Raw genomic sequence first — 23,981 nt, 5'->3', positions numbered from 1 at the left:
GCCCGTGAAGGGCTTATTTTTGTGGACGAGAGATGGAGAGGGATGGGCGACCTGCTGTATTCCCTGCCCTGGAGGCTGAGCTGACGGGCAGACCCCTGGGCTCTCCACGTGTCTCTTCGCCTTTCCCCGACTCCTCTGACTTCCCGGAAACAGGAAGTCTCACTGGAAACAATGCAACGTGCAGGAGGGCTGTTGAGGGGCCTCTAGTCCACTTTGGCCTCCTCTCAGATGGGCACCTTGAGGACAGGGAAGTTGTGACCCACCTGAGGCTCCGCCCATGGTTGGAGCCACCCCAGGTCCGCATGGCCTGCTGGCCCATCAGGCTGGGTGGGGGGTCCTTGGAGCTCCGAGGAACTGGGGACCCATGCAGCAGGCCTGTGTTCTGACCGCAGGTCGTCTGCTTTGTGGAGGATGGGTGACACATTGGAATTCCTGGCCAGCTCCGCTCGGCCACTGTAGCCTGCTCCTGGGCCGCCTCTCCCCAGTGGAGCAGGAGGGGTGCTCGCGGGATGGTGACTCTTTTTTTTAAACATTAATGATTTTACATGGACTCTTCTTAATGTTCAAATGAAACTGAGAAGATAAAATCATTTTCAGAGACATCCTAATTTATAAAATGAGGCGATTTTCTTCAGACCAACTGTTTTCCCTGGATTAGCCGCACTACAATTGACCTTAATGAGCTGGGGCATCCGCAGACTTAACTCGAGCAGTGAATGGAGTGTTCATTAAGTGCCAGCGTGGGCAGCGCATGGTTTCATCCAGAGCAGAGGGCATGAATGGGCCCTTCCTCAGAGCTGGATGTGTCTGTTTCCTGTGGGGTTTTCCTCTGTTGCCTGGGGACCCTCCGTTTGCTCAAATATGCTTTAGTTTATTAACACCTACTGTGCGCTGGCCACCATGGAGGGCAACCGAAGGGGATAAGATTTGGCCTCTACATGAAGGAGCTTCCGGTTGGCGTGCAAGTCACCCTACTGTGGAGGATCACATGGTACACACCAGAGTGGGTTACCCCGAGACGTTGCAGGATGCAGGGGGTCACTGCCAGATGAGAGACACTGACTGGGAAGAGGGAGGCTCTTGAAGGAAGGGGACATCAGGGCGGCTGGAGGGACCAGGAGGGACTTAATGGAGGGAGTGGGCGGCGTGCCGAACCCCAGACACGCACTGCCTGACAGTGGGCTCGGGACGGGGGTCTGTCTAGCCCCATTTTGACGTGTGGCAGAGGCCCGGGTCACACAGCTGGTAAGGCTGGATCAGAACCCAGGCCCACCTGCATTTGAACTTTTTCTGTTAGAAATCCTGTCTTGCAGGTGCCAGGCCTTGACGGTTGGGTAGGACTGACGAGGCAGAGTGGGGGGAACCCTAAACAAGGGCGTGTGTGTGGAAAGCTGGTGAGCGAAGACCCCACTTTGTGGTAGGGCTTTGAGCCAAGCGGCCTGGAAGGGGGAGAGCCAGCCACTGCAGGGGAGACAGGGGCCCGCAGTTCTGGGTTCCCTGTGGGGTAGACACCTTAGCCCCCGGAACTTTGCGCCTGTTGATGTGTTCCCTGTCCTTGGGGCCTCTCCTCCCCACACTCTGGAGTCAGGAAGCTTCTGATTGCTTTCCCTGGCCTCAAGCTGGGTGCCGGCCAGCCAGGCTGATTCTTCCAGGAAGACCTAGTAAGTCCCTAGCGTAGTGGTAACAGCAACAGCACTGTCTCACTCCTGGGTCGTGCCTCGCCATCCACACAGTGCTTTCACTCGAAACCCGAAACAAACTGTGACAAAGACATCCTCCTGACGGATGAGCACAGCCCAGGGCTCCAGGCCACTTCTCAGATCTCAGAGGACCGGCCAGGTTCAGGTTCTCAGCCAGGTTACTACTCACTGTTTTCCGCTGTGTGTGCAGCACTTGGCGCGTAATACGTACCAGATAAACGTTTGTCCAGTGAATGCATTTTGGGGGAGTCCCACTCTATTTGTGGGAACCTTGGAAGAAAACAGGTGGCACCCCTGGTCCTTCCTTCCGGGACTTTGTTCAGTGTCCTCTGTGCCGGGGCCCCAGGCCGCAGCTGAGCAGAGCTGTCCCAAAGCCCGTGTGCATTTACAGCTGTTGAGTTCAAGCTTGAAAGAAATACATTTTCTTCTTTAATTAGGCTCTCTGGTTCAGTTTAGTCATACATGGGAAATTAAATAATTATACCCTATCTTTCCACTGTCCTTTCATAGTGTGCTAAAATATATAATAAAAATTGCCATTGTAACCATCTTTAAGTGCACAATTCAGTGGTTTTAACTGTATTCACAGTGTTGTGCCAACAGCACTGTATCTACTTCTAAATCTTTTTCATTACCCCAGCGGAAACTCTGAAACCATTAAGCAGTAACCCCCTCCCCCGCCCTCACTTCAGCTCCTAGTAACCTCTCATCGATTTTCTGTGCCTATGAGTTTGCTTATTCTAGATATTTCATAAAAGTGCAATTGTAATATGCTTGCTTTTTTGTGTCTATTCATTTAGCTTGTTTTCAAGGTTCACCTGTGTTGTAGCATATCTAAGAATTCCATCCCTTTTCATGGCTGAATAATATTCCATTATATGTATGTACTGTATTTTATTTATCCATTTTTCTGTTGATGGATACTTGGGTTGCTTCCATGTGTGAGCAATTGTGAATAATGCTGCAGTGAATGCTGGTGTACAAATATCTGTCTGAGTCCCCCTTTTCAGTTTTTTGGGTACGTTCCTAGGAGTTGAATTGCTGGGTCATACGGTAATTCCATATTCACCTTTATGAGAAACTGCCAGAGTGATTTTCATTGTGGCTGCACCATTTTACATTCATATCAGCAAAGCACAAAGGTTCCAATTTCTTCATATCCTTGTCAACACTTGTTATTTTCTGTTTTTCTTTTTAAATTGTAGCCATTCTTGTAGCTATGGAGTAGTATCTCAATGTGGTTTTGATGTGCATTTCCCTGATGACTGATGATGTCGAGCATCTTTTCCTGTGCTTGTCGGCCATTTGTGTATTTTCTGTAGATAGACATCTACTCAAGTGCTTTGCCCATTTTTAAATTGGGTTGTTTTCGTTGTTGAGTTGCAGGAGTTCCTTGTGCACCCTGGAAGTTAAACCTTCATCAGAAACGTGATTTGCGAATATTTTCTACCATTCTATAGATTGTCTCTTTACTCTCTTGATAATGTCTTTTGAAGAACAAAAGTTTTTAATTTTAATAAAGACAAATTTATGTTTGTTTGTTTTTTTTTGCTTATACTTTTGGGGACACATCTAGGAATCATTGCCACATCCATGGTCCTGAAGATTTATCCCCATGTTTTTTTCTGAAGTTTTATGACACTAGCTCTTATACCTAGATCGTGACTTGTTTTGAATTAATTTTTATATTGGTGTGAAGTAGACGTTTGGCTTCTTGCTTTTGTGTGTGGAAACCCAGTTGTCCAGAGCAGGGCGGTAGGGCTGCCTCGAATCTGTGGTCGCTGTAGGTGGTATTGACATTGTAACAATGTCGGGTCTGCCCGTCCACGAGCACCGATGTGTTTCCACTCACTTAGGTCCCCGCTAATTCTCTCAGCAATGTTTTTGAATTCTTAGTGAACAAGTCTTTCGTTTTCTTAGTTACACATATTCCTAGGCATTTTATCCTTTCAGATGCGATTGTAAATGGAATTGCTTTTTAAGTTTCCTTTTCAGGTGGTGCGTTGCTAGTGTATAGAAACGTCAGGTTTTTACATGTGATCTTGCACCCTACGACTTTGCTGAATTCGCTTACTAGTTCTGTTTGCTTTCTTGTAGATTTGTAGGGACTTTCTGTATGTAGCATCATGTCATCTACAAACAGAAATTATTTTACTTCTTCCTTTCCAATTTGGATGCCTTCTGTTTCTTTTTCTTGCTTCGTTTCTCTGACTAAAAGTTCCAGTCAGTATTGAACAGCAGTGCTGCCAGTGGGCGTCTTGTCTGGCTTCTGATCTCAGGGAGAAAGCTTTTAGTCTCTCACCGTCGAGTATGATGTTAGCTGCCTATTGCCCTTTGGATGATGGGCCACTCCTAGGGTCCTGGGTCAGGAGGGGGTGAGGGCAACCATTTGTTTTATAGCTCAACAAAAAAAATGAAGGAGAATGACTTACTTCGTTTGGGCCGATATAACAAATTACTATAGACTGCCTAGCTTATAAACAACATAAATACATTTCTCACAGTTCTGGATGCTGGGAAGTCCAAGATCAAGGCACTGTCAGATCTGGTGTGTCTGTTGAGGGACCATTTACTGCTTTGTAGACAGTTGGCTTCTTGCTGTCTTGTTGACATGGCAGAAGGGGTGGGGAAGCTCTCTGGGTCATCTCTCATGAGGGCACTAATCCCATTCATGAGGGTCCCACCCTCATGACCACGTTATACCCCAGAGGCCCTGCTTCCAAACACCATCGCACTGGGGATTAGGATTTCAGCCTGTGAGTTTGGGTGCACACATTTACAGCAGAGAGTCCAGAGCACAGAAAACACCCACTAATTAGAAAACACCAATTTCATGGCAGCGCTAATTGCACTGTTAAAATGTCAGCTGAGCTAAAACCCTAACATTTGCTAAGTTCCTACTATGTTGGCACTTTTATTACCTCATTTGATCCTACCACAGCCCCTGGAGACAGGCTGGTATCGTCCCCACTCTCATTCAGAGGCGAGGCAATGAAAACGAGTGTAGGAGGCGATGTGCAGGCATTCAGAGGAAGCTAGCTGTGTGCGGTGCGTTTCCTGAGCTGTAAGTTGAGTCCTTGTTTTCTGCCCAGTGATTGTCAGGGGGAGAGAGTGAGAACCATTCTTCTCCATGGGGTGTAGGGCAACCTCCTTGGGGCTCAACACTGCCTGCCCCCGCAGACTGTCCTGATGGGTCACTCGTTCAGGAGCGCCCTGAGCTCAGCAGGGCTCAGGGCTGCCCGTCCGTCAGGACTGAAAGAGCTTTACCGCACCCTGCAGGTGTGTGCGGGCAGAAGCGGTGGAGGCCTGCCATGCTGCTGTTCTGTCCTGATGTTGCCGGTGCCTGATCAGCAAGGAGACTCGTGGAGCTGATGTTGTCAGAAGGTCCCCAGAGGGAACTCTTTCTGAGGTTGGGAGCAAATTCTTGCAGGTCAAAGAGAAGTCCTGAGCCAGGCGACTTTGTCCTGCCCCAAATCCCTGTCCTGTTAACTCAGCAGTAATCAACACTCTCAGGGAGATTAGTTCGATCAAGTAACTGCAGTCACAGGTTCCTGGATAATTCATGGTCAAAGTTTAGTTTCTGCCTCGAATTTCTGGGTCACTGGAGCTCTATCAGATCCTACTGAGGACAATGTTATGCGACCCGACTGGCGAGCTTGTACGTCGGCTAGAGAGGTGCGGGTGTGACCCCGGAATCGAGCCCCATTGCGGGGAGCGGCAGTCAGTCTGCAGGGAAGTCCTCGGATTTCTGGGTGCTGGTCCTGAGTGCTACCCCTCAGCTTGGACAGGATGCAGCAGAAGCTGTTGACTGGAGATTCCTGGACAGAAAAGTCCCAGTCAGCCCAGGGCAGGGGAAGGCTGCAGTTTTGCTCTCTTTATTCCTTAGGCTGAATTTCCTCTTTCTTTGGCCTTTATTTTCTGCATTGTAGTCGGAAGAGGGGCGTGGATACATTTGGTGCCCTGCCCCTTCTGCCCTGCTTGGAGCAGGGCAGGCTGAGTCCCTGCCTGTGCGGGTCCCGTGTAGGTTTTCAGTGCATGCTTGAATCGCCAGGGCACCATGGGATGTCCCTGGCTGCAGAGGACGGTGGGGCAAACCCACCAGGAGGTACGTTTATTGAAATGCAGGGTCTGGCACAAATAATGCCCCCTTTTTATTACATAAAAATATTTTACCACAAAACCATAAGCATGTAATTCCGTAACAACAATATCACACTCCAGCACACTATATGACATTTTAGGTGAAATGTTCAAATCGCTATCTATCTCATGCAGTCATTCCCTACTGACCCCACTCAATGGCGTCACTTCTGCTGGTGCCTGTGTTTACCACATACCTAAAAACAAACAAGGCCCAGGGCAGAGGGGTACCCTGCCTCCTAGTCCCCCCCACTCAGCAGGTTCCTGATCTCCTTTCAGTTTGGCAAATGTCTGTGTGATAATTCAGATACGATTGAGTTCTGTCTTCAAAGAATTTGAAATCTGCTCCGAACCCTTCCCTTCCCTTATGTCTTTGCTGCTCCGTGCCGCTGCCTCCCAGATTCGCCCACCTGTTTATTGCTGTCCACTCTCACACCTCCCGTCTCACAGGCTCGAAGCAGTGGAGGCCACCTTTCCTTCTCCTCCCCTCCACGCTCTGGTCTGCAGAGCTGCCGTCCACGCCAGCTCGCCCAGGACAGTCCTGGTTGCAGTCTGTTGTCCCAGTGCCATTGCCCTGGCTCCTTCCTCACTCTTGAAAGTGTTCAAGTTTGAACAGTAAACGAACGGTCAGCCCATCCACAACCTTTCTGAGGCCGGGCTGTCCTCCCAGCCTTCTCTGTGCCTGGCACGTCGCTCCGTTCTCACTGCCTGCACTGCGGCCACTGCCTTCTTCTGGGTTCCTCCCTGCCTGTGCCTCTCACTTCCAACCCATTCTGCAGACCGCTGCCGAGTCATTCTCTGAAAACTACTCTGCTCACTTCGATGGTTACTTGCTTCCCACGGGACCCAGTTCAAACATCTTAGCCTGGCACTTAGAGCCCTTTGCAGCTCACCTCTGCTTTGGCTTATAGTCTTCTCTTAGTTTCTTGGCACGAAGCTCACGTCTGCTGTCACTGGGTGATGCCCTGTGCCCTGGCCCTGCCCTTTGACGACCGCCATGACTGTAAAGGCCCACTTACCTGGACTCACACTCTGGCCGTTCCTGTAGGGGCAAGTCTCGCGTGTGTCCTTCAGGCCCAGGGCAGGTCCCCACCTAGTGAGCACGGCGCCCGTGATGAGCCCACCCTTGGCTGGCACTCGCTCCTTCTCGGGACTCCTCGGCCTAGAGCAATTACTGTCTGCACAATTCATTTGGCGTCTAATCAGGTACTGCCTCATGACTTTTTATATGTCGCTATCTTGAACTGGAGCTGAAAGTGTTTGCTGTAATCTCACTTTTCCTTCTGATGTGCCTTTCTCCTCCAGGAAATTGCAGGTTCCCTGAGAACGGGGACCCTGTCTTGTCCTTATGGCACCAAGCACCTAGTAGGTATTAAGTAAATACTGCCCAGAAAACCTTAATATGTTTTCAGGCAAGAATTCCAGAACTGGAAGGACCCTTGTAATCCTGCATTTCGAACTTTTATTTTGTAGCTGAACCACAGCATGAAGACAGAGCAGCCAGAGGCTTGCTCCAGGGGACCCAGCTAACGCGGGCAGCAGCTCTGTTGTCTCGAGTCCCGGGCTTATCCCCGTTCCCAGGCAGCCTCCCGCACGGTGGCTTTATCGTGTGACTGGGCCACGAGGCCCAGCGGGGACTTAGATCGGCAGAGGGAAAGAGGGGCAGCGAGCAGGGAGGACACCACGGCCTCAGCAAAGTCGTGGAGATAGGAACTCGCTCGCCGGATTTGGGGCAGGGGACAGCAATTAGACCAAGACAGTTCTGAGTAGGAGAGTTGTGGGTGGAGGGGTGGATCGGGGAAGACCTCCGATCTTGTGATTTCGGGTCGTAAGAGGTCCAGCGTGGCTGAGCCTGCCGCAGAGCCCTAGCGGAACGTCCCTTATCCCCGCCCACTGTTCAGAAGTGTTGGGAGGGGGCGTCGGGGACAGCTCAGGAGGGCTGGAAGAGGACATGGGAAGTCCTGCTTAGAGGCAGCTGGGTCACATTTGTTTGGGCCGTAAAGAAATGTGACTTTAGTGGTGTATTGGAAAGTGCCACCGGTAGTGCTGTTATATATAGCTTTCAACTTTAATAAGGTGTTGCAAAAGCTATGAAAATACATATAACTAAAAACACATTTCACTGGAAGCTTGATCTTGAATCCCTTTCTACGGCTCCTGTGTGGTGCTCCGTGCTGTCAATAGGGCCATTAAAACACAATGGAAAGTGGGTAATTGTGCATTATATGGCTTTTGTTTTCCGTTATGAAATATTGGCATCCGAAAGCGAGTGGGATTATCGGGCGGAGGCCACTGTGGAAGAGGGAGGAGCAGGAGGTTGGGGGGTGAGGACGGAGGGTGGGAGAACAGGAGTCTGGCTGCCTCTCCCTGAGTCTTGGCTTTCCTGGCCACAGACCTGGGGGAGGTTACACCTCCCGTGGCGGGAAGAGAACCTGAGATGGTAATCCGGGTTAGCAGGGCACTCTCGGTCTGGGCAAAAGTGCGAGGCAAGGGCAGGGGCTGTGGCTAAAGAATGTGTCTGAAGGGAGATGAGAGTAAATTAAGTCAGGAAGCAGGCGCTGGGACTGTTTCCCGGGGAAACGGCTGGCATCCAAGCCCGCGCACCGCTGGCGAGGATTCCTAAATGACGCCCTGATGGGCACCCTGACCCACAGGGCCTGGCAGGGGAGGGTCTGAAGAAGGCAGGGCCTTGCGAAGGTGCCCTCTGACCGGGGCACCCCTGTTCCACACGTACCAACACCCATAAAATAATAACAGCTGCTCTTTATTGAGTGCGAGGGGCAGGTGCTGACATATTCTCCCTTGCTCGGTCCTCACAACGGCCCCACTTTGTGGATGAAACTGAGGCCAGGTTGGGGATCTGCCCACACCTCCCCCGTGGCCACCCCTCCCCGTTTGCTAGGCCCACCCGGGAAGGAAGGGCCCCTGAAGGAAGACACACGGAGCCATGGCTGTCCTGTTTGTTTGGGGGAACCAGTCCCGCTGGCAGAGAAAATCACTGGGAGCTGTCAGGGGCCGGCGGGTTCTTGCGTCCAGGGGAAGATTGTCCCGAGGTCACCAGATGGCAGCCCCGGGTCCATATAGGTGACTCCGTTGTGGCGGCGGGGACCTCAGGGGGACTCCTCTGGGCCATGCAGCATTGCAGGGGTCTTCTGTGGGGTTTGAGGGATGACCTGTCTCTCCAGATAGATTACTTTTGGTTTGCTCAGAAGGCATTTATGGCTTTATAAAGCTCTTAAATTGGCTCTTTCCCCCCTTCAAAACATTTCTTCAAGCTTACAAGGCCAGTTTTAGAATAGCAATTACCAGCTCCAATACCCCCCAGCAAACTCACGCTGTGCTGTTGTATATAAACCGCCCGGGACATTTGTAATGCTGCCACACGGCGGATCTGCGCGGCGGAGAGCCCCTGTCTGCAGCGAGGCCCTCTCTCGGTTCTAATTTATGGGCCACATAAAACTCTGTGAAGTTGCCCTGCGTCTTTCTGAGGCAAAGTTGAGGTTTTTTACTGTTTCAAGCTGCTAATTTTTGCCATTTAGAGCCAGCCTTCTGCCCGTGCCAGCGTGTATGTGCGCATACAAGTTGGCTGCTTTAATTTATGTGCTTCTCTCTCTCTGTAATGCTCATAACTTACAAATGTGTGCATAATGTACAGCCAGCTCTTCCTTATTACGAGAGGCTTGGCTGCTTTGTCCTGTGCCTGCCATAACCCCGACCCCTCCCCACCCGCCTCAGACCCAGGGAGGAAGCTTTGCTGCAGACAGACAGTGGCCTGGGAATGGGAGCAGGCAGGAATTCACCCCCCCGCCCCGGGCCTGTGCCCTTTCCTGTGAGATGAGGGGCTGAATAAGAGACAGCACTGTGGGTGCAGAGTGGGAACTTCACAGCAGGAGGCTGGGGTCCCAGGCCACAATGGAGCACGTTCCAGATGTGCTGCTTTTCCTAAGCCTCAGTTTCCTCATTTTCGGGATGGGGGCAGGGCCAGCAGTTTCCCACTGGGGTGTGGTGGGCTCGAGGCGTACTAATGACCCTGCAGGCTCTCTGTAAGCCAAGGCGGTATCCACGAGCTGGATGCGCGCTACTCCGGGCTCTAAACTGCTGGCTGCCTGGAGGCCGGGAACATGAAGAGCAGCGCGATGTCTCAGGGCTTCCCCGGGTTGCATGGCAGTGCCTATGGACCCACCTCCGAGGGCTCCAGCAAGCCCCAGCAGACAGCTCTGCACACTCAGCTCCTCTGCTCCCACCAGGGCTCTTTGGTCCCTCAGGACCAGAGCTGCTGGCCACCCCTGCCCTGCCCTAGGCCATTTGCACTCCCAGCCTTCCTCAGGAGCAGTCATCCTCCCTGGGTCCTCGCGGTTGCTTCTCATCCGGAGGTGACTCAGGCGGGTTTTCCAGCGGGCTCCTGGGAAGACGGATTCAGTGGGCTGTGGGCGTCTGAAGGGCTGTTTGTGGTTCCCAGTCTGGTGTCCCCCCAGGAGGGTCCTCACTGTACTGCAGGGGACTCAGCCTCTTGCTGCCCCCTCACCCCCTGCCTGCCATTCTCCCCTTTCCCAAGGTTGGGATTACACTGGATGACCGAAGGGGGTGTTCAGCCCCTCTTTGGGGTTTCCGTGAGTCCTTCAATCAGTGGACCCCCCAGTCCTACTCTCCCTTCAACGTCCCCTGGGGCCTTGCTCCTCCTCCCAACTGCTTCAGCTAAAATGTTCCCACTTGGATAGTTTGCCACTAATGCAAACCCCACAAATTTAAAACAGGCTAATTCAACACATGCTCAGTGAGGAGAAAGGTGCCATCACCAGGGAACATCTACTGTGTGCCGGGCAATGTGGTCCCCACCGGGTGGGGGGACCCTCCTGTGGGGACACAGGACTGGCGGCCACAAACCTGCCTGCCTCTGGATGCTTTGTATGCTCCAGATCATTTAATTCTCACCATGACCTCTACCAGTGATAATAATTAAAACATATTCAGCATTTACTACATGCCAGGCATTGTTCTGAGCTCTTCACATGAATTCACTCCTCACCACAGTTGTGTGAGGTAGACACTGTTATCCTCTATTATATTATAGTTAACAAAACAGAGGCACAGAGAGGTTAAGGCACTTGCCAAAGGTCACACAGCTAGTGATTTGGGAAGATAAGATTAGCACCCTGGAAGTCTGGTTCTGAGCCTGAACACTTAGAAACTGTGCAAGAAATATTGCTTTTGCAAGGGAGATATTATTATCCCATTTTATACATGTAAAAACTGATATTCAGAGAGTGGATGACTTGCTTAGTAACACATAACTAGGCTGGGAGAGCTCTTCTGCTGGGGGTTCTTCTTAATAATAAATAACTGCCTCAGAGTCCCTTCCTGTCCAAGCTCTGATGGGGCAAGAGTGGGGTCATTGGGGAGAGCGCACACGCCCAGGGGCCCTGGTGGCTGTAAAGTTGGGGTCAGTGGGGCAGCTGGGGCTGTTCAGGCAGCAGCTGCCTTTGCAGAGAGCTGGTGGGACCCCTGGAAAGGGCTATGGGGGTCTCTGTGTGGGTCCTCTTTGCTCCCGCCCCTGCTGCCCTGCGCGTAGCCAGCTCTGTGGGCTGCACCACAGCCAAGGGCCGCAGATGGCAGGCTCTGGGAAGCCTGGCTGTTACTTTCCCACAAACTCCATTGGCCTTGCAGGACCCATGGAGGACTTTCCAGGGAACCAGCCAGTTCTTCTTTGTTTGGACCTTAGAGGCAGGCCTGTGCTGGTGAGATGCTTGGGAGACTGAGCTCCCAGTCTGTGTCTGCCAGGGCTTGTTCTCAGGTCTACTGATCGGAAAGGCGGCGAGCAGACAGATGAGCTATGTCAGGACCCAGAGCGGAGCCCCCATGTGGAGGGCTCTCAGTGTTCCACCCTCGCTTCTCCTGCGGAGTCCCAAGAATTCGGGGGTCTGGAATCCTATTCGCTCCCATTGGCTTTTAGGCTGGAAAGGGCAGATCCGCAGGGGCGGGCTGGGGACACTCCGCCTTTGCCAGCCTTTCTACCTTGGGATCCCGCTTTGTTTGGCTGCACCCGAGGGGTAAGAAGGAGGGGCGGTGGGGTGGGAGCCTTTTCTCCCTTTAAAACCTGCTTTTTGGGTCTCCTTCAGTATACTCATTCCTGCCCACAGCAGCCCGGTCATGCGAGTGTCGAGGTAACTTTCACTTGAGCACAGGTGACCTTGGGAGACAGTCTTCTCCCTGCAGAGCAAATTCATCAATGCAGGTTCATTTTTATCTTCCTGGGAGTCTCTTCAACCTGTGATAGGGGCCTGCTCTCAGGTGACCTTTAGTCCTAGCCCCGCAGACCTGACCCCGGGCTTCTCCCACCCAGGTGCATCCCCCCTGCCACCCCTCCCCTCCCTTTCCCTTTCCGTTCTTTCCTGTTCCTTAGCAGATCCTCCTCCCTCTCTTTCTCCTCCTCCTCTCCCTCCTCTCCTTTCTTTCCCCTTCTCACTGGCAGTTGTCAGAGTCCCCACCCCAGGCCCTCTGCCCACCCCAGCTGGCACCTGCTGGCACTTCTGCCCAGCAGACCAGCCCACCGCCTCTGGGCACCCCCTTCTCATCGCAGAACCTCCTCCGTTCTCACCTTCACTCACTGCCAGGCACCTCGGCAGCTCCACACACTCATTCAGTGCAAATGTAATTTAGTATCCATCCAGGGAAACCCAAAACGGAAGTTTAATCAGTTATTGCAAAGAAAACAATACAGTGTATGTCACTGTCCCAGATCACTAACTTGGGGCTCCTCAGCTTCTTAAGGATTATTGGGTCTCTTCTCGCTTCCCTCTGGACTGGACAAGACAGGCTTAACATCCACTCGCCAAGGAAAGCCGGGGCTGTGAGCCCGACCAGCTGAGGCGCAGCCCCAGTTCGCACTGGATGCCGGGGCAGGGCGCTCGCCCCTCCGTGGCTCAGCCTTCTCAGGACACTGATGTTCTGGAGACGAGGAGCGCACTTTGCATGCCATTCAGTGCACATCGGGTCCCGGGTGTGGGCCTCCCGCCTCCCAGGTGGTGACCAGGCTGGGCCAGAGGGCCCTCCTGCCGAGGAAGTTTGTTCTCCATGGCCGCCGTCTTCAGGAACCCCAGGAAATAAGGCAAAGGGAGGAGCAGAGATTCTCTCTCAAGGGTTGGAGGCCGGGGAGGGAAGAGAAAGGACCAGACCAACTTGATCTCCTCTGTCCTCAACTTAGTCTGTGCCTCCCCCGCCCGCCCCCCACCCCGCACCCCCGTCTCCCTGAAGAGCTGCAGGATTCGCCGAGGTGCCTGAGCTGAAAACCGGGCATCGTCCTGGACTTTGGTCTGCCCCTCACAGCCATTGGCCCAGTCCCGTGTCCGGTCAACACGACCTTTTATATAAGCTAAGTCTTGGCCCCGCGCACGTCTTTCCGTTCCCTGTGTCACGCCCTTGGCCCGCACCTGTCACCGCCCGCCTGGCCCACTGCGGCACCTGTGGCTGTTTTCTGCTGGCCCCTTGCCCCCGGCTCCTCTCCCCGCCAACGCTGGAGGGATCTTTCAGACCCCGGGGTTCTTCCCCATCCAGGGCCATCGCAGTTCGCCGTCACGTATGTATGTATCGGTGTGGTCTGGCGTTTGATATCTGACTCGCCTGTTCGACCTGGCTCAGGAAGTCAGGGACAATGTCTGGTTGGCCACCATTGTGTCCTCCTTGCCCTCGGTAAGTGCCTGTTGAGCAAAGGAATGGGTGGGCGACCCGGCGGGCACTGGCCGTCCTGCTCTGTCCTCCAGAGGGATGCGCGCCCGCACGGGCAGGACGTGTCTCCCTTGTTCACTGACGCGCCCTGGGGCTGAGGACCCTGGCACGTGGAGGGCCTCAGTGAAGCTTCCCGAGTGCACTGCGAGTCTGAAGGAGAGGGCGCGGCTGGGCTCACGTAGTTCAGACCACGGGGCTCTATTCGGCCCCAGTCACCTTGTCTGTGGCATCATCTCATCCCGTCGGGCTCCTCGCTGGTGTCCCAGAGCCTGGTTCCCATGAAAGCTTCCTGAGCTGAGAGCTTGGGTGGGGCCAAAGAGGTGGGTCCTCTTTGCCATGTCCTTAGTTTTTTTTCTTAAATCTTCACTCAAAGATATGTTTTTATTGATTTGAGAGAGCTAGGGAGGAGGCGAGAAAAAGACAGAAACACGGATGTGAGAGAGACACATGGACTAGTTGCCTCCTGTACGCGCCCTGACTCGGGACTGAGCCTACAACCCAGCTATAGGCCCTGACTGGAAATCGGGCCCGCAACCTTTTGGTGTGGGACGACGCTCCAACCAACGGAGCCACCCGGCCGGGGCCGTCCGGGTTAGGCTTGGGAGGTGGGGGAGGTGGGCTGGGGCACATCCTTTGGACCCACGATGTCTTGGGAGCTCCTCTGGAGGTACACCCAGAGCAGCCAAAGTCATCCCCAGGTACTGCTTTCTTCCTTGGTAGAAAAAAAGTAGCCCCTGCCCCGAACCCCGCATCCCACAACATCAAAGTTCTGGGGACTCTCAGAAAAGGAAACGGCTCCTCAGGCCTGGCCACGGGAGAGAGGGCACAGCCTCGGAGAGAAGGAGATAATGCTAGGGGCTCGGGTCAGGGCCGCTTGGGAGGGTGCACGGCAGCATGTGACAGGCCATCTCGGCCCCTCTCTGCCTACAGTGCCCGCCTGTGAGGGGGAGACCGCAGCACTGGTGTGGCTGCCACGAGAGACTGCCGGGGAGACTCACGGGGATAGGGAGTGTGGCAGGTGGGAAACAGCGATTTTTCAGCTCACTCACCAGGAAAGTCCCGGAGTCAGCTGCCTCCCTTGCTCCCTTCTTAGGGGCCCAGCGGGTCACATTCCTCCGACTCACTCCCTCGGAGGTCTCCTTCCAGGGCCTTCTCTGGGGCCCTGCTGGCTCCCCTGTCGCTTCTCCCCCAGCCCGTAGGCATTTCTTCCAGAACCAGGTTAGCTCGGCTGTTGCTCGGGGCTGGGGAATCGTGTGTTTGTGAGGTGGTGGGCTCGACTGGGAGGCTGGGGGTCTCGAGCCACCTTGTGGCGGCTCTGCGGGGTCTGGAGGAACCCCAGCCTCTGGCTGTGACATCCAGCCCCCGTCACGAAACCAGACAGAATTAAGCCCTTTGTTTCCTGTTTGCTGGGTCGGCTTAAAGAAAACACAGAGGGTCCGTGCGGCCGGGGCTCCCAACAAGACGGCCTTTGTATTCATTTAATTAATCAGTTAGCTGAGGGGAAGGAGAAGAGGGAAGTTCACGTTATAAATACATGTTTTTCTTTGGCTCTTTTCCCCCCAAAGACAGGGCCTGAATGGCATCCCCAAGAGAGCCCCCATCTCACCCCAGACATGCTGGGGGCCGGGGGCCTGCCGGGCTGCAGCTGTGACCCTTCCCCGCCCCCGCTGCTCCCGAGCATTTGCCCTGATTTCGCTGGGTCCTGGGGAAATGTTAAATGCTGATGGTGGGGTAGGGGCAGTGGCGGGGGGTGGGGAGCCATGAGGCTCTGGACCCCATTTCCTCCCTCCTCGAATCTCCCTCCAAGCCCTGCAGCCTCCGTGGATGAAGTAACTGAACTGCCACGTGCAGAAATGTCTGTCCCCAGAGAGGCCTGGTGGCTCTGCAGGTGTACCATGGAGGAGACATCTTTGCTGAGGTGCAGGGTGGTCTTCATGTGCCCTGCGTGTCCCCACCGCTGCCCAGGGAGGGGCTGCGCTGCTGCAAAGCAGACAGAGCTCTTAGCCCCTCACTCGCAGGGGACAAACACCAGAGCCCCTCCAGGGCCCTCCTTCCATCCATCCGTCCCTCCCTCGCTCCCGCTCCCGTGTGAGCCTTCTGAAGTGCGGGGCGAAGCAAGCAGCACTCTGGGGCTGGAGGCAGTTGAGGGGGTGGAGCGAATAGGCACGGGCCACCTACTGAGTCCTGGCACTCTGTGTGCTCCTCAGATACAGAGGCCAGTGAGCCCTAACCCCACCCCTGGGGGGCCTGCAATGTGGGGGGGAATCTGCAAAGGAAACTTCAAGGGTGGGAGCACCAGAGGGACACCCAGCTCAGGCGGATGCTGTTGGGAGGTTGGAAGGAACTGTTCCTTGTGACGTCTAAGCTGACTTGTGTAAAAATGGTCCAAAATGTGGCCCAGTGCGGGCATGAAAGAGTTAAGCAAAGAGACCCCCCCTGCACAGAGGCATGAGTACGTGAGCCAGCATGGTGTGCGTGCACAATACAAGCAGTTGAGGATTTGGGAGCACGAGGCATGGTCCAGAGAATAGCAGGAGGTGAGGGAACAGGGGCATGGCCGGGTCTCGGAGAGCCTTGCTGGACTGGTGTCTCAAGGAGGATAGTTTTCATACAGCCAGTGCGGAGCCTTTGAAGACACAGAAGGAAATCGGGGCTGAGAAGCAGGCGCAGGAGCCGGGTGTCCTGCTCTGGCATTTGTTTCTGTGTGACCTCGGGCAAGTGACAACCCCTCGGTGCCTCAATATTCTATTCTGTAAAGAAGGTGTAAACATAGTACTTATCTTGTTGAGCTGTTGGGAGGACTGAGTTAATCACATAAAGTGCCAGGGGCAATTCTGGAGCCAAGAGGGTGCTCCGTAAATTGTAGTTGTCGTTAGCATAAGGGACTTTAGGCGGGCGAGCACCTTGGACAGATTCGTGTTTCAGGAAGATCCCGTGGGAGGTGCCAAGGAGCTGGACTAACACGGGAAAGACCAGACAGATGCCGGGAAGCCACGGCGAGGGCCGAGCTGAGGCAGTGGTGCTGTGGGTACAGGGGAGGGGCCAGACTGGAGCGCTCTGAGAGGGTATGGGAAAGGAAGGACTCTGTGGAGACCTACGATTTTACCTGTGTACTGGGTGGACGGCAGTTTCAATGACTGCTAGGGAAAGAGGAAGAGGGATGGGTCTTCTGGGCCCTTCTTCTCTCCCTTCCTTCCATCCCTTTTTTTTTTTAAGAAAAAAAAAACATACTGAGTTTCTATCTCTGTGGGACATTGAGCTGGAGATGCGGAGCTGTCTGTCAGGAAATTGAACGTACCTGCTAGAGGACACGGCTGGAGACAGAGGTGTGGGAGCTGTTGGTCCGCGGGTGAGATCACTCAGAGAGAGGGTTCACGAGTAGAGCAGTGAGCAAAGACAGATTCCGGAGGAAAACAGCATCCAAGAGAGGGAGACAGAGCACTCCCCCCAGAAATATCTTGGGAGACACAGGGGTGGGAGGAGAATGTGGGAAGGGTGCAAAGAACAGAAAGCTTTGCGACAGAGAACGAGACCTCTGCGTCAGATACAACAACAATAACAACAGCAGCAAATCTGGTAAGAGACAGGCCAGCCCTGGCTGGTGTGGCTCAGTGGACTGAGCACTGGCCTGTGAACTGAAAGGTCGTTGGTTCTTTTCCCAGTCAGGGCACATGCCTGGGTTGCGGGACAGGTCCCTGGTTGGGGCATGCAACGATGTTTCTCTTGCACATCTATGTTTCTCTCCCTCTCTGTTTTCCTCCCTTCCCCTATCTCTAAAAATGAAAAAAAAATCTTTTCAAAAAGAGACAGACTGGAGGCATGGCTGGCTGTCAGCCTGACTCGTCCAAAGGACACATGGATGGGGGAGGAGCAAATCCCCTATTTGGTACTTAGAGTGGAAACCCCCGGAGAGACGTAGTTTAGTCATTCACTTTTTTATTTAGCAAATAGCTATTGCACAGCTACTGTGGACTTAGAAGCGGGTTAAACATGCGTCAGTGGTGAACGAGTCTGGTAGAAGAGACTGGACAAGGCATGAGCAGCTGCGCCACAGACGTGAGGATCACAGATGACTCAGGCGAGTTGGGTGAGGACACGAACTGCTCTCTGCGGTTGCCAGGGAGCGCTCCATGAGAAGAGGGCGTGCGAGCTGGGCGTGGAGGAAGCACAGGGTTCAAATAGGTGGTGGTGGGAGACAGGCACTCTGACAGACAGATGGGACACGCCAAAGCATCAAGTCACCCCGGTGTGCAGCCCAGTCGTGGAAGGAGAGCTACTCTGACTTACTTGGGGTGTGGGGTGGCACAGAGGTAGACTGTCAATTAGGGCTGGAGGTCAGGTCGGAGGCGCAGTGCGAAGGAATCTGCACTTTGTTCTGTTGGACTCGGGGACCAGTGCAGGTTTTTGACAAAAGGAGCAACAAGAGAAGATTTTGCCTTATGGGAAGGTCTTGCCCACACCAGTGTGTAGGGTGGACCAGAGCAGAGAGCGGGGAGTCCGGAGACGGCTGTGACTGCCGGAGGGTGGAGAGTGGTAAAGGAAGCAGCTAGCGCATGCGCGGTGGGGAAGGAGAAAGTCAACAGGGAGGTACGCGTCGGGGTTGGACCTGCTGGGCTTAAACTGCGCCCCGTGGGAATGCGTCGGTCTGGGTTTGTTGGGGGGGGTGAAGTGAAATTGGGGTGGTGGTGAGGGAGGCATCAACAAGGATGCCAGGGTTCCTGCAGCTCGGATGGCCGATCAGAGGGGAAGTGGTGCCCTCAGCAGAAATGGCGAAGACAAGCTGTTTCCGTGCCCAGTGCAGCTTCGTGGTCCCAAGCAGTGTGTGAAGCGTGCGGCAGCCCCAAAACATAGGATGCTGGGTAAACTGACTGGTGTGCTTGCTTCTCGGCCATCTGCCGGTCCCCACACGCTGAGAGAATGTCTCCCTCTCATCATTTTCTGGAGGAGCAGACTCACATACCCTCACAGGCGAGGAAGTGAAGAGGATCTGTGTGCAGCAGTTTATTAAGATTGAGGGCAAGCTCTCAACCTGCGTAACCTGCCCTGCTCATTTTATGGGTGTGACCAGCATTGACAACACCAGAGAGAAGTTCCATCTGATCTCTGACACCAATGGTCACTTCACTGTCCATCGTGCCCCACCTGAGGAGGCCAAGGACAAGTGCATGGTGAGGAAGATCCTTGTGGGCACGAAAGGAATTCCTTGCCTGGTGACTCCCGAGGCTCGACCACCCGCTACCCGGATCCCCTCATCTCAATGGATGGCACCCTTCTGGTTGATTTGGGCCCTGGCAAAACTACTGACCGTGTCGGGTCCGGCACTGGTAGCCTGTGTATGGTGACCGGAGGTGCTGGCCCGGGAAGAGCTGGTGTGACCACCAGCAGAGAGAGAGACGCCCTGGTTCTTTTGATGTAGTTCATGTGACAGATGCCAATGGCAATGGCTTTGCTACCCGGCTCTCCAGCATTTTTGTTATCGGTAAAGGCAGCAAACCCTGGGTGTCCCTTCCCACAGGGAAGGGTGGCCACCTCGCCATTGTGGAGGAGGGAGGAGAGAGACTGGCTGCCGAACAGAGCAGCGGGCGAGATGAGCAAAGTCACTCATTTCATCACATTTGGCGCTGGTAGCCTGTGCGTGGTGACTGGAGGTGCTGACCTGGGAGCAACTGGCATCACTACCCGCAGAGAGAGCCATCCTGGAGCACTCAGCCACTGCGGAGCACTCGGCCACCACGAAGGCAGTGCCACTAGAGTCGTGGGGCGGCGGCCAGGTTCAGGGGCTGGGAGAGAAGGGGACATGCGTTCATGGCCGTTGTGAGCACAGATCGCTTAAGAGAGAAATGGGAGGGATATCATTTCAGAGGGTTAAGAAAATAACTTAAAGACTAAATAATTCTTTACATTCACATTATAATTTATAAAATACTTCAAGTCCATTAGCTTACCTAATCTGTACCATGTTTAAGGGAGTTGGTGGGGGCTGGTAAGCAGTGGGTCCCTGAAGGATCCCAGGCCAGTAGTGTTCCAGATATCTGGGCCTCTGGGCTGCGCCCTTCCCTGAGCTCTCATGCCTACGGGGCTGGGAGAGGTCACGTGTTTGTAGGTGAAGGTGGGGAGGCTGAAGATGCAGGAATGCACCCTCACCGTGGATGAGTGCATGTGGATGGAGGGTCAGAGCCCAGGTGGGACCAGCTGGGGGAAGAGAAGGGGGTCTGCTTTTGAAGTGGGAGGGAAGGAGGAGGAGGAGGGGGTGAGAGGTACAGCCTGCTGAGGAAGACGGGTAGGACATCAGGGAAACTCCGAGGATACAGGGCCAGGGCACACTGGAAACACCCAGGTGGAAAAGCTGAGGACATCCGTGAAGTCATGTGCCCACAGCACAGGAATGACCAGGGCTGGTCTGGAGGGTGGAGAGGACAGGTGCGCCCAAAGCTCTGGGCTGCAAGGTGAGGTCAGAGCCACCTTTGCTGTGCATGAACGAAGGGGCCGAGAACCCCTCTCCTGAGGCCCTGACAGAAATCTTGAAGACGGACAGCATGCCTTATGCACCCTCACACCCTGCCCCCTGCCTTCTCTACCCCACCCTCACCTCCACTTGGTCCCTGCCCATGTTCTGGGCAGTTCTCTTCTTAATCTAGCAGCGGAAGGACTGATTAGCTCCTGCGCAGAATCAGCGTGGTCCGGGGTGGAGTTTGGCCATCCCTGGAGGTGAAGCGAGGTGGTAGAGGTGGTGAGAGCTGGGGGACGGACCCGACCCTGGACGGGTCTTCCCTCTGGAGGCAGGAGAATGAAGATGCACAACAGAGGTTCTGCCGAAGCCTGTGTGGAGAGCAGAGGGCCGGCTTCTTGTGCAGAGAGAGACCCGCAGAGGCGCCCTTTCCTTCTGAGTCCACACCTTTGATCTGGGCATCGGGAAGCTCTGTCCCAAGGACCCTGTAGCACTTCTTGGTCACTCACTGGCAGTTCCAAACTCTGTGCTTCCTCTCCAGCCTCACTGGCTGGAGTTCCAGGAGTCTGCCCTCCTCACTTTGGGAGGTCCTCTAGTCCTCGTGGGGGCAGTCCTTTAGGGAAGGAGCCCACGTAGCTCTTGTTCTGAGACCAAAGTCTGCATTCAGGGTGCAGGAAGGCCACAATGCCTCCCAGTCTCCTGCATTGCCCCCATGCCAGCGTGGCTGCTGACTTGTGTGTCCCAAGTCAGGCGCAGGCATGGAGTTGGGGGACCCATGGCCACAGGCACACACACAGATGGGCCTTCCCACCGCTGCTGGTGGGATGAGCAGGGGGCGGGCTCCTCCCGAAGACCCTGTGCTCTTCAGCTCAGGGACCTTGGGGTGCAGTTTCCAGCTGTGGTGGCCTCCTGCTGAGGGTGACTGACTGTCCAGTTTGCCTGGGACAAAGAGTTTTCTTGGGACATGAAGCCTTCAGTGGGGAACCCTGGAAAGTCTCAGGGAAACTAGGATGAGGCGGTTACACCGTCTCCCTTCTACCTCCAAGATTGTGCCGAGGCCAGGATATCCGGGGTGTGCCAGGCACAGGCTGCTTCTCCTCTGGGGTGACACGCCGACGCACAGGCACAAGGCTAGACCCTGCGGTGTGACGTCACTGGGGAAGGGAGAGACCAGGGGTTGGCTCCCCTGTGTCACTCACTCTGGGTGAGTTACTTTCCATTTCTGAGCCCCAGTGCTGTTATCTGGGGTAAAGGGCCATAACACCCATCTTGCAGGCTGCGAGGCCCGCTCGAGGCCATGTTCGTAGGTCAGGGGCACGGCGTGGTGCCGGTGATGCCAGGCAGGAGACGGTGGATCTCCCCGGCTCCCCTGCCCCCTTCTTCCTGGCACTGGAGTGAGAGTGCGGCTGCAGGTGGAGGGTGTGAGGCCGATGGTGAGCAGGAGGAGTTCACTCTCTGTCGAGGTGACACACTGGGAAATCAACAAGATGTGCAGGTCTCGTTTGCCATCTTCTTCCTTGGGATGAAACAAGGGTTTCTGTCTGCAGTGTTGCCTAGTGAGGGTAAGGGACCTTTTTATTTATTTGTCCATCATTCCATCCATCCATCCTTCCATCCCCCCATCCAACAGAAACACAGCACTATGCATCAGGTACTGTTCTGGGTGCTGGGATCGATTGTCAACACAGACTTCCTGCCCTCATGAGGCTTACATTCTGGTAGGGGAGACATGTGATCAACATCTAGGTCATTTAATGCAAAGCAGTGATGACTACTTGGAAGGGAAAATGAAGCAGGTTAAGACAGTAGAGAGTGGGAGGGCCATGTGCAACATTCTACCAGGGTGGTGAGGGAAGGCCTCTCTGAGGTGACATCTGAGCTGAGGCCTGAAAGAATGCAGCCGGGATCTTGCAGCCTGACGTCTCCGGCCCTGGAGCTCCCAGCTCGGCCCAGCTGCCCCAGAGTGGAGTCAGCTGCCAGGGAGGCAGGCAGGCCGGCCCTGGGCTGAGCTGCACAGTGGGTGGGAGTGCAGCTGTGTCCATCAGCTGTCTTTTCAGGGCGCTGCCTGCTCTGCTGGTCTGAGCTTTTGGGATGAGGGAGGACCCCAGCCTGGAAAATTAGTATTGAGGGTCAGGTTGCATATGAAAATCATATAAACAGTCTGCCTTGCTCTGCTTGGGGACACTTGACATTTGGGGACACTTGACATTTGGGGACAAGTCACAGTGCGTTCAGTTTCTTATGCAGCTCTCTTTCTTTGGCATTGCCTTTGCCTTTAAGAAAAAAAATACAGCCCTGTTCAGATCGAACGGTAAATGATTTATGAACATTATTCTTCTCCCTTAGTTCTACCTGTAGGAGCTCTGGCCCTCACAATCCTTTTCATGTTGATTAAGTACATTTGAAAGCAAAAGGAGACTGTCTGAAATTGCTTCACAGTGTAGAGGAGCAGCTTCCCTGCACCCGGGAGGCACTCCTCATCCTGCCTTTGAAAGAGCTCCTTTGCAGCCGGCCAGGCAGGGCTCTGGTCCAGAAACAGGTCTCCAGCCTCGTGTGTGCAGGAGGGGGCAGGCGGATGGTGTGCTTTCTGGAGCTGGTAGTTATGGATTTGAGATCTGGGACCTGGGGCCGGGTGTCCTCCAGAAGTTGTCCTTCCAGTCCAGGCCTGATGGCACCTGGCTGGGCACTGGCCAGCTGGGCCTGGTCAGGAGGATGAAGCCTGTTGGAGTTCCGTGTTGTCAGGGAACCGCACCACATGGGGGGGCAGGAACATCACAGCCATCTTTGTGTACCCCAGTCAAATGGAAGGTGTGTCTGGTAAGAAAACAATCCATGGAGCCCACCAGCAGGCTGAAGGTCCTCTTGGCTCAGCTAGGGCAGGCCCCGTGGCCTCCCCTGGTTCCTCCCCATCCCTGTTTATGGCCATGTGATGGGGACCTTGGGTACATACTCGGTAGGCAGGTGCGTAATTAAGGGTCTAGCCTCAGAACTCACTTTGACTGGCCTAAGTGAACCAGAAAGTAGACTTAAGTAGATTCCGCCTCTACTGCATGGTCAGTGCCTAGCACCCCGGTCTGGCCCAGGGCTCCTTCCCACAGGTGTCCCTGTCACGGATGAAGTATGACAGCTTTCCCTCACCCTTTGGTCTGCCACAGAAATTGTGTGAAGTCATCCTTTCTTCCCGGCCCCCTGGCCTCACAGATGTCCCTCAGAGTTGCAGTCAGCTTCTGGTCTTTCCAGCTCAGGCTCTGAGGGCTTGTTTGGAACCCGCCGTCTTCCAAAAGGCTGGCTGCCCATGGTGTACGAGCCCCATGTCTCTTCCCATCGTTGCTGCCCCGGCCCTGCTGGGGCGGGTTCCTTTCGTCACGTCTGCGCCAGACACGGACCAGGCTGGCCGCGTCTCGCCTTTGCTGTTGAGTGACTTGCTCAAGTCCCTTCACGTCTCTGACTCTCGACGTCCCCGTTTCTTAAATGGGAATGAGACCATTCGGGGAACAAATGAAACTCCAGTTTTGAAACGCACTTTGCAATTGTGTTCATTGTCTGCTCATGATGAAACGACACTTACAAAGGTGGACATTTGAAATTCTACCATTGGCCTCACACAGGGTAGGCGAGGGTGAGAGGTGGGCCGGGGGAGAAGACCCCCCATCTGTGTGGGCACCTGAGGAGAAGTCTGGAGTGTGCTGACCCGACCTCAGTCCCCGTCTGTCCCTCACACCAGCCTCGAGGGGCTCAGCCCCATCTGAGCAGGTGATGGGAGCAAGGCCCACGTAGGTAAGGAAGCTGTTACAAAGTCAGTAAGCTGTGGGGCCGAGGACCAAACCCTGCCGGACCCTGACGTCCCTGCCTGTGACATTCTGTGTCAGGAACCACCTCCGGGGGCTCCCTGAGGACAGCTGGGCCTCCTTCATTTGTCGATTCCCCGTCACCTCCGATCCTATCCCCCCTTAAGTTGTCTGTGATTCTGC

General features: G+C 54.5%; 1 protein-coding gene and 1 pseudogene across 1 annotated transcript in view; both read left to right on the top strand.

The window, feature by feature from the left end:
- Positions 1 to 23,981, top strand: part of PKNOX2 (PBX/knotted 1 homeobox 2) — a 242,198-nt gene that overhangs the window by 16,966 nt on the left and 201,251 nt on the right. The window lies entirely within an intron of this gene.
- On the top strand, positions 18,292 to 19,190 carry LOC123832536 (annotated as a pseudogene).

Source organism: Phyllostomus hastatus, unplaced genomic scaffold, assembly GCF_019186645.2.
Source record: "Phyllostomus hastatus isolate PE091 unplaced genomic scaffold, TTU_PhHast_1.1 phas_scaffold_193, whole genome shotgun sequence".
NCBI lineage: Eukaryota > Metazoa > Chordata > Mammalia > Chiroptera > Phyllostomidae > Phyllostomus > Phyllostomus hastatus.
Note: the sequence above shows the minus strand (reverse complement) of the source record. Positions and strands in the feature narration are given on the sequence as shown.